Raw genomic sequence first — 9,616 nt, 5'->3', positions numbered from 1 at the left:
TGTGTGCGCGCGGGAGGCAGGGACGGAGCAATGCAACGCGGCAACAAACCGCACACACAACCACCACATGCTTGCAGAGGAGAGGCGCTCTATACCTTGGCAACAGGGTCCATCAATCTTAAATGTAGCCTAGTTACCCAGCAGCCCCCCTCCTCCCTCTGGCTCCTTCATATCTTTCTTTCTCTCCATCCTTCTATCTTCTAGGTCCCACTGGGTAAGCATCGGGAGACGGGGAGCTATAAATAGCACCAGCTACCCTTGGGCTGAGAGTCAGTCAACTCAAGCTAATGCAGCTACTGCTCGTCGAAAACACTCGTGTTATGATCGGGGCTGCAGAGACGGTCGGGAGCTCGGTCCCCTGCAGTTCTGCGAGGACACACAGGACCAGCCTGACCCGGTCTTGGCACGGGCGGCTTGCTGAATGTTGACAGAGGCCTTTGTTATGAAGGAGAAATGAGAATGAGACGTGTGTCTGTGCCACGGTGGCCTTTACAAAGAGGGACAGTGACAGGAGAAAGAGAGGAAGGATGCTCCAGCCTCATTACATTCAGTGCACTTCCGTTCTGGTTGTTTCGTCCAGGGTGACTCCAGCGAGCAAGGTGAACCAGACAGGAACAATACGATTAATCAAACACGCCTCTCCTTGAAGAGCCTTTTCCTCTGGGTCACAAATTTGCTTCCCGAGGGCACCGGCTGACGTCATGGCAACTGATAAAAGAGAATGGCTGACCCCTGTGTGAGCCAACACCAGTTTGCACGGTTGGAAACAACCATCTGACCCTCATTTGATGCTGGTGGAGTCTGAAAAACACTTAATGAAGTTAACTGTGGAGTCGAGGCGTTGGCTTGTGATCTCTGCCACCAAAAGACAAGAAATGCAACAAATGACAGCGCTCATGTTGCCAAATATCTTCCATCACTCACTGATCTATTTAACAATGACAGAAAAATTGCATGACTGTCCGTCATTGAGACAGATTAGATTACAGACAGCAGATCTTCTGCGACGGCTGTCAGTCAAAATGACAGACAAGAAGAAAGTCGAGCGCAGCCTCTGCCAAATACAACACAATGGCTTGCACACACGGTAGCTTTGCTTGAATCTGAAGTCCGCATTCATAAATAAATTATAATCAGGACTGTCGGGACTGTCCTGGATACATTTTACGATTAGGCGCTGAGGTTTGTCTGTTCATCAAATCTCATTGGTGGGAACTCAGTGAAGGAAGTATCTACAAAGACTGGGGTGACCACGACCCCCCCCCCCCCCCCCCCTGTGAGGTAAGGCCTGAAGCCAGGGGTGACCATCACCTCGCACTCAGGTGTCCCACCCTTTCTGATCAGAATCAGACCAATAAAATGTACTTCTGCAAGATGGCAAGATCAGTCTAACACCCACATAGACCAGCATCTGCAGAAGTGTTTATTGGCATTCCACTCCTGTAACAGAGGCTGCTTATTAACCTGTGCAGGTGGAGGTGGTCGCCTCCTGCGGGAGATGTATGGTGCACAAGTGGGGACAAGGCTTTGTGCAGGGACTACATTTCCTACATGATCTCTGAATAGCTCAGGGTCCCCCAGGACAAGCTTGTGGGCTTTTCTGCACTCCGTATCGTCACTGCAACCTCATGACGTGGACTAAGCTGGTAAGAAGATGGAAGGATTACTATTTAATAAAGGTCTGTATGAGAGGTTCTTGCACATTCATAATTCAAGCCATGTGCAGGACTCCCATTGAAAAAGCAAACAGAGCAAACTAGATGTGGAGAAAACCTCCCAAGACTGAGGCTCCTTCAATTTAGCTCCAATGAACCATGCTTAAACCAAATATACACTCATTCATTCTTTACCAGATTAGCTGTTTTCTTTGGATGAAGCCAAACGGCTTGAAATCTGATTTGTAAACTGCAGAAGTGAAAACTGCAACGTGAATCGTGAGGTTTTGGCCTTTTTATAATCATACTAGACGTTGTGACACTGTGTGCGGAGGCTTTTCTTAGTCTTGTATTTGTCCACTTCTTTATATGTTTGCTCTCAATGTGCTTGTAAAACCAATGGCTTTGTATTTGGTTGGTGGTTTCTCTATCTCCATCTACAGCGATTCAGGTTGAAGCACCAACCAGGCCTGGACACCTCGGTGTCTCCAATGGGAAAGAAGGTATCATCCATCCTCCGGACAACACTGGTGACTATTTGGGACTATGAAGGCCTGATCAGTGTGTCTTTGCAGGAGCTTTTTTCCTCAACCCATTGGGGCTGAAGTTTCATCAGAATCCCACAGACTGACTGGTGCACTTTTTAAATGTCAACCAATGCTGGACTGGATGTTTCTTCAGCGGTTGCACCAATGTTTTGTTGAGATGTTGATTTTATCGCACACTGGAAACCTCTCAGCTGAATAGTAAATGGACTGAACTTACACGCCGTTGCCATGTAAGGTGTGCAAACTCCACAGGGAGCGACTTGAAGTTCTTGGTCCAACCTTTGGTTTGGAAGACGACCTGCTAATGAGTGGAGCTGTCAGAAGCTTTTCCCTGATTTTCTTTTTTCCCAGAGCGGCAGCCCCCCTGCAGTGACCCAGGGCAGCATGAAAAGCATGAATTATTAAACTGACCTGTACATGTGCATTATCCCTCTTCATCCGTGAAGCAAGTACGCGCACATAAAGCCTGATTTACTAAGATCCTGCGGTAAGCGTGTAAAGATGCACGTTCACGCCAATAGATTGCGCTTTCAGTTTACGTACATTTTGTGGGAGATTCACTCAATATAACAGAATCATGTGCAGAGAACGTTTGAATGGTTTTTCTGGCTTTAGATCATGTTTACATGAGGACGATCAGATGGAAATACAATCGATTTCATGTAGGATTACTTGTGTTTACCATGACGTGATCAGCCGGAGCTCTGAGCAACTCTAGCATCAAAATGTGGAACTGAACATGTTGGTGGAGGAAACTAGCAATATATTGATTCCTTATAGTAACAAACAATTGGCAATCCGGGATTGATCAGTCACAAAGTCAAAATCTGAGGTGCAACACGGACAATATTGTGTAATATAGTTCGCAAACAAAAGCTAGCTGAGAAATGGACTCCTCACAAAGAACAGCAGCATCGTTGCTGAAGGCCGAGCCGATTTGGATCAGCATGTTGCACTTTGATCTAGTGGCATGAACTCCTCTCAGTATTTTGTGCTAAACGTGCCTGATATCACATACTCATGTAATATCACGTTGGCGCCCGTTTTAGTTTCAGATCGGGGAAATGATGGACATCCACGATGGTGTAAAGAGTGCTCTGTGAACGCTCTGTAACAGGTGCATCGTTGATTGTTTGGTAGATTTCATCCAGAGTGTTCTCAAGTCTGACGGGATTGCATAACAGCAGTATTTCCTTGATGCCCCGGCCAGACATCCAGCGCTCTGTGTCAAGCAGTGTGGAGCACCATGTCAAAAGGCACAGGGATAGGGCTCCCAGGCAGCAGTGTAAACTGTAATTGCCGTTGACAGCTCGTTGGCAGAACACAGTGTATCCCGTTTCTCGGCTGGGTCTAGACAAAAGACACGGGGGACAAAAGATGCGTCCCATTCCTTTCATTAGCTCATGCTCGCTCTCAAACTCACATTCAGATTCGCATGATTATTGGTCACATCCACAATCATGCACAGTGAAATGCTGCGAGGTGCAAGGGAACCTGTCGGCGGCTTCATCAGTGCAGGAAAAAAAAAAGAAAAAGAAAAAGCAATAAGTTCACATTGATCAGCGAACAGTTTTGTCCCAATGCTAATTAAAAGCCAAGCTTTCATCCAGTATAAAAGCCTGATTATGTGGTTTTTCTTGGAGGTGAATGGGTGCAGCAGGATGAGGTGGGCGCCGTGCTTCGTTTGCACAAGAACAAAGTGGAGCTTGTGCATGTAGGGGGTCAGTCGCTGCACAAGAGACCCCCTCCCTCCACCCGCGGCGTTTGTTCGGTTTGTCATGCACGGCCAAGTTGGTGGCACATGGGAGGACGGCACTCAGTCTGGCAGGCGGGAGCTCCGTCCCTGCTCACCAGGTTCGGGGTGCGGCATTGTGGGAACACGACGTTGAGGCGCATTTTGCAAACTGCCGCAATTTAGTAATTGGGCTTTCGCCAGGTAGAAACGACATGTCGGCACAAGTGGACGGCAGGCCAACATGACAATGGGGCCTAGAATATACCCTGGATCATGCTCATGCACCTATCACAATGCCCGCCGCACAAAAGAGGCAGCGGTTGTGTCATGCACGCACTCGTCCCCTGCTCCATTTTTAGCTGCACGACACACGGCGACGAAGCGCTCAGTTGTGAAGAGGAGGACCAACACGGGAGACCAAAAATAATGATTGTTTGTTCACCATGCATGCACGTGTGCATATCTTGTGTGTGTGTTTCTAAAAATAGACTCAGGGATAAGCCGGGCCCTCTTTATTGCAGTGAAAGCTTTTAACCCCTTCACCCCTGGAGTTGAGCAGAGCGATGTGTGATTGCATGAGCGAAAAGGGCTCAGGCTCCAGTGAGCACAGAAAAATGTTTGTTGCATGAAGCCTCCCTACACATTTCTATAGGTAACCCGAGTGGAGGGGCCTTTACTTTCTTGAGGCTTCAGTAACCCACAGCTCAGGAGCCACATGTGGCTCTTCAGTACCTCCTTAGCAGCCTGCTAAGGCTTTTACTAACTTATGAATAAGTAAACATTTTTATTATATTGCACACCATGCTCATTTCAGACTTTCTTCTCTTAAAAAGGACAAAAAATACAAGCAACAGAAAGTTATGAAAGAAAAAAATGTGAAAAATTCCCCCCAAAAAGGTAAAACAGCAAACAAAATGTGTAAAATAGTAAAATGGCTACAATAAAATGTTTTTAAAATGATTTAAGATAGCTAAAGTGGCCAAAAACTTCTTAAACCGAAGATTAAAAATAGTACAAACTAAAAGCTAAGATACTGAAAAGCCTAAATCGACAAAAATGGCAAAAAACAGCAAGAGAAGCCAAAACAGCTAAAAATATAATAACACATCTAGTGTTGTAAATTGTAGTTATGAAACTTCTAACAATTTATAAAACAAAATCACACAACTGGACAGACTGAACGCTACAACACTTCCAGCAAATACATACACGTCGCATATTCTTCATCAGCGAAGAAAAAGTCCTGATTCTCAAACAAAAGTTGTTCAATATATAAAGACAGAACATGATAGTGTGCACTGTTTGTATAATTGTGTTATTATTCTTTCACACTTAAATAGCGAACTCACCCACATCAGCTATTCTCAGATTTATTGCATTTATTCAGCAGCACACACAACACTCAACCATCCATCATCTATACCAGTAACTCAGTCATCAACTAACCTGAAATCAGGGTTTTTGGACGTACAAATGCACAGCAAGAACATGCAAACTTCACACAGAAAAGAGATCTGCGTTCTGTCACTTTACGGCATTAAACCGGCTGTACACATGAAGACAAAGCAACCAGTGTGGGATTGCACGGGAGAGTGATTGGAGACTTGTGTGTGCCTTCAAAATAGAAGCCTGTGTTTCACATTAAAAGCTTCAAACCATTTCAGCTGGATGCTGCAGTGCCTCAAGACCATGTTATTTAGCTCAATCTTTACACTGCACCTTTAAATCCTCCCCGGTTGCCTCCCTTTTCTCTTCCTGTGGGTGGAGAAAGAGCTTTTTCATTCACTTTTTCCTTTCACCAGGCCCTGATCTCCCAGTCACAGCCCTCTTCTTAAATCTCTATACTACTGCTTCCCTGTTAATATGATCTGTCAGGGGTAATAAAAAGCAAATCCATAATATAGACTTATGGCCGTGCAGAGATCAGTGAGCACACAGCGCTGCGGTGTTTGTTAGAAGCGGAGGTGAGACATGGAGTGACTCAAGAAAGGCTGAAATTATTCATTTTTTTAAAAACTGAAATAGAACACATGTGATCTTTCGGGCTTTTTCGCCTTCAGAGTGTGAATCCGGAGAACAAAATGCTTCAACCGCCTCTGGATTATTATTGTTTTAAAACAACAGCTCAGACACAGTGGGAGACCTGGATGCAACAGATGCTGGGTGCATACACACCTCGGGGGCCGTGTCTGTGAGGTGATGTGATGTCACTGTGTGTGTGTGTGTGTGTGTGTGTGTGTGTGTGTGTGTGTGTGTGTGTGTGTGTGTGTGTGTGTGTGTGTGTGTGTGTGTGTGTTGTGTGTGTTACGCCATCCTGCGTCCCTGGAGTCCGTTTTCCCACACCTACAGGAGGGAAAAACCCTCCACAGCGGTATATACGTGAGCCCTGTGTGTAGCAGGGTTTACGTCAGCTCCAGTCCCCCGAGACTCAGAGGGAAGACCCCCTGCTGAGCAGACAGTGAAAGTGCATCACAGTCGCACACAAGTCCAATTGAAGATGTTGTCATGAAGGTTTTTTTCTTCCTTCTTCCTCTGGATGAAGAAATTCATCCAAAATTCAATGAACGTACGTAAAAATGATTTTCAGTCCAATATGAGAGTCTGTGCGCTAAAACCAATCCAATCTCATACGAGAGGATAAATTGGACCGTCAGAGAGGGAATAATGTTCTCACTTTGTTAACAATGTTTCAGAGAGGTGCTGAATCAACTTTACGATCATTATGGAGGATGTAGTTTGTGGTGAGGTGAAACCGTTCAGTTTTTAAACTTTATAGCCACTAATTTAACAACATAAATGGAGTGAAAATTTTAATCAGAAGCAGTTGACTTCCTGGAGCTTTTTAAACCTTCCAGCTCAGATAAATCAGATCTTGTGAGGCCATGTTGAACTGCGGTAACCTCTCAGAATGGATTCCAGTGTCTCCGGGTAAATTATGTCAATTTAGTCCGAGGTCCTGCATACACAACTTTTCAAGTGAAAACGGATTATTTTTGCGTTTTCATTTCAGAAAAGTTTCACGTTTAGGTAAAACTCAACAAATATTTTGTGTTTTCCCCTTGAAAACATCCTTGTGTAAACGGGGCCTGAGTGTAGCTAGCGAGCAGTACTAGCGGCGGTCGTTCTGTCCACTAGTTTTTGGCCGACATCATTTAAGCAGAGACGCTGTAATCCAACCAGAAACAAACCTTACGCTCATGCTTGAAGTTACTCCACCAGAAAGAAATCTTTAAACGGTATCACTTCCGCACAGAGAATAAACCAACACACCAAAACAAGACCACTACAACTCATTCCCACAAATTTCCAACCCGCAGTTGCCGAAATCGATCACACTAAAGTCAAACTGTGTTTAACGTTCATGACTGACGTCAACTTGGGAAACCTTCTGCACGGGTTTCTGGGATATCAAAGGTGGCGTTGCGGCAGCCCAAGCAAATCAACATCAACATTTAACCGATTCAGGCCCACAGAAAAGCCAGACTTTCTCAAAAGAAGAGTCTTCAAGCCACGAGAATAGTCTGAAATGTTGTGAACCTGAACGTTAATCGACTTTGTGTGTGAATCGAGATCTGGCGAGATCCAGTGTGTATGGGATCTTGTGACACAATGCCTCGGGAATCTTCGGGAGTTTCCGTGACTGCTTGATGTCGACAAATCCGTGTATATTCTGCGAAATTGAAATGCTGAAAATACGTGTCTGTGTCTTCATACATCGACAGCTATACCTGGCTCTTAAATGTTTGCATTTTTAACTTGAAGTGGAATCACGCTCATCTCACAGTGGATTGAGCCGTCGCGCTCATAATGAAACTCCATGTCACAAGCAGGAAGTGAAATGGTTAGGGCTCCATGCCACAGCAGCGGGATTCAGTGTGTCATCTGCAAACTTGAGTGCAAGCAACTGAGAACTCATGACAGAAAGTGGCGGGTAAACCAACAAACAGAGTGCCAGTCGTTATGAGACATAAATCTGCACGTGTCAAACGGTACAATCTGTTGACCCTCGTCATTATAATGTTTATGTGACTTTATTCTATTTGTCTGCTTGATTTGTGTTGTTTCCAGGCCGCTTGTAACCTAGATACGGCTGAGCCGTCGAGGAAAGGAGCACTGTGTCAGGTTCAGCGGTTCAAAGCCATAAAAGGCGCTCACACCCACACAGCGCCGGCGAAAACGTGGCTGTAAAAAAGCTCATGTGAAGAAGTCAGGCTGCAGCTTCCTGCTGCACAATCACTTTACATTCTGTTTGCATTTAAAGTTCAAGCAGCTCATTCACAAATAATGCACCTGACACTCACTCGGCAACCGCTCGCCGGCCTGTGTGTGTGTGTGTGAGGGTGTGTGAGTCATGTGCACTGTGCTCTGCTGGTAAACAATGCAGACTTTCTTGGAAAGCGGCCGCACTTCTGACTAAGATGAAAACAAATCTCTGCCAGCTCGTAGCATCACCCGAAGGAAGCTGCCTCATCTCCTCTTTTAGATTGAAGTCCTGGGTTTTTTTACTTACTGCCTGCATCGTTCACCCTCAGTCCTCCGGGGTGACGCCTTCCTCTGCCTGCAAACGGCAGCTCTCTCCGTCCACCACTCGTCTGGCTGCGACCAGAAGAAACCTGATCGAGAGCCTCTTCACACATTTCCCAACAAACTCAACCTGAATCACGCACCAAAGACAATCATTAACAGACACGCAACAGACGGACTGTGGATGCTTCATGCAAAACACAGTAAACCTGGAAGAGAATCCACGGAAGGAAAACTGCTTTCAACTTTCAGCAACATCAACTTTCCAATCGGTGAAAAAAAAAAGAAAAAAAAGTCAGCAATGAGCCAAACTGTACAAAACTTAATCTGACGTACTTCTGTGCAGGTAAGATCACGTTTTACCTTTTGTACACGACCGAGTACTACAACATCCAACCGGGGATCAGAGGTCAAATAAAACTGACCTCTTAAACACGACGAAATGAGTAAAACATAAAAAAAATGTCCAGGATTTTTCCTTTCTGTCATCAATAAATAAATGATTACAAAAATGCAATCATGATATTATCTTGAAGATGCGTCTTTTTTGATGCCTTTTTGCAACTTTGAACAGCGTCTCAGAAGAGTCATGCAAAAACCTCAAGTTGAAACAAAAAAATAACATTAATAACCCAAAATATTTCCAGTAAAGCAAGAACTACAAGGTGAATACAAGAAAACTACAACGCAAAAGCAAAAAGTTGTGACAAAAACAAAAGACTGCAAGAAAGAACTGATTCAAAATTAAAAAACTGCAATACAAAACTCGAAAACTGCTGTTAATACAAAAACTGCAACAAAAAGGTAAAACCTTTAACACCAATACAGAAAAATGCTGAAGACAAAAAACTACTACAAAGATGCAAAATATGCAACGTGGATGTAAACATACAAAAGCTATAGTAGTTTTTGTATTGTGATGATCCTGGTGAGCCGCCGTACTCTCGCCTCACCTCGACAGATGCTAACGTGCTAAAGCTGCGAGAGGACAGCGCGGCTGCGAAAGCGAATTATGTTTCACTTTTGTGGAAAGAGATTTATGGTAAATGATATTTAATGGGACAATGCCATCTCTGCTGTAATCAAGAGGAAAAGAGTCCTGATGAAAAAATAAAAAAACATGCGTGCGGCTAAGCTCATTTACAGATTACAAA

The sequence above is a fragment of the Lipophrys pholis genome (assembly GCF_963383615.2).
Source record: "Lipophrys pholis genome assembly, chromosome: 23".
Taxonomy (NCBI): Eukaryota; Metazoa; Chordata; class Actinopteri; order Blenniiformes; family Blenniidae; genus Lipophrys; species Lipophrys pholis.
This window is presented reverse-complemented; position numbering follows the sequence as displayed.